Source organism: Eutrema salsugineum, unplaced genomic scaffold, assembly GCF_000478725.1.
Source record: "Eutrema salsugineum unplaced genomic scaffold, Eutsalg1_0 scaffold_12, whole genome shotgun sequence".
NCBI lineage: Eukaryota > Viridiplantae > Streptophyta > Magnoliopsida > Brassicales > Brassicaceae > Eutrema > Eutrema salsugineum.
Window position 1 is genome coordinate 4,946,535 of NW_006256895.1, and position 1,362 is coordinate 4,947,896.

Sequence of the window (1,362 nt, forward strand, 5' to 3'; positions counted from 1 at the left end):
TCTCTGTTTAGATCTAATCATTTGCTTTACCTTTCATGCTTAGTCGTTTGTCACTTAGCTTAGTTCGAAACCTTCACCTTTTGTCTTGACTTAAATGAACAAACATCATAGTCTAGTGTCTCGTTGACTTGTCTGGATTGATACCTCTTTGTGCTACTTCGACAAAGGGGATTGATAGCCCTGAGACCTAAAATCTCTTCACTATCAATTGGCGCCGTTGCCAACTTGTCGGAGCATTAGTCTTTTGTTTGTTCTTGAGTTCAAGATTTTACCTTTCTTTGTTTTACTCACTTCTTTGCAAGTTCTTGTGTTGCTTTCAGGTGCATGAAAACCAGGTCTCGGAGCACAGAACCGCCTCTACCGTACGACGACAACATCAACCGGATTGAGAGGCGAGCTCGCGAGAGGGAACGGCATTTTGAACGACTTGGAATGGCAGAACAGCAAAGGATCGAGCAACAGGCTCACGAAGCCGAACACCAGGCTCATGCTAATCAGGCGCAGGCAGGCAGGAATGAACAACAAGCTTATGTTAACCAACAACATGCTCAGAGGAACGAAAGGCTTGCTCAGCAAAACCAACAACAAGCTAATAGAAACGAGCAACAAGCCCACCATGTTCATCCGCCACCGCCACAAGCTCAGAGACAACCTCCTCCGGTCTTTGTTGGAGAGAACGACCGAGCTAATGCGCACCAATACCGAGCTGGGATTCAAGCTCCACCGGTTCAAAACAACAACTTTGAAGTTAAAGCTTCCCTACTCAACATGGTGCAGAACTCAAAGTTCCACGGTCTAGCCGGAGAAGACCCTCTTGAGCATCTAGATCAGTTTGATCGGGTTTGCGACCTAACTAAGATCAATGGTGTCTCGGAAGATAGCTTCAAGCTACGCTTGTTCCCATTCAGCCTCGGTGATAAAGCTCACCAGTGGGAAAAGAACCTCCCGAGGGGTTCTATACAAACCTGGGAGCAGTGTAAACTGGCGTTCTTATCAAAGTTCTTTTCCACATCACGCACGGCTAAGCTCAGAAACCAAATCTCAAGCTTCACGCAGCACAACAACGAGAGCTTTAGCGAAGCTTGGGAACGGTTTAGAAGCTATACTAACCAATGCCCACACCACGGCTTCTCAGAGGCATCCCTCTTGAGTACTTTATACCGAGGTGCACTCCCCAAGATCAGAAACCAACTCGATACAGCTTCAAATGGAAATTTTCTTGGGAAGGAGATCAATGCGGCAATGGAACTAGTCGAGAACCTAGCCATGTCTAATGATACTTATGGCGACGACTTTGATAGAGCAAACCGTACAGAGGGCTCTGGTGAAGAACAGCGTATGAAAAAGGATATCAGAGAGCTT

General features: G+C 46.5%; 1 non-coding gene across 1 annotated transcript; it reads right to left on the bottom strand.

Annotated features, from left to right (window-relative positions):
- Positions 1 to 1,023: 1,023 nt before the first annotated feature.
- On the bottom strand, positions 1,024 to 1,130 carry LOC112089394. Its single transcript, XR_002901032.1, has one exon. It is a non-coding gene; the product is annotated as a small nucleolar RNA R71 (small nucleolar RNA).
- Between the last annotated feature and the right edge of the window lie 232 nt (positions 1,131 to 1,362).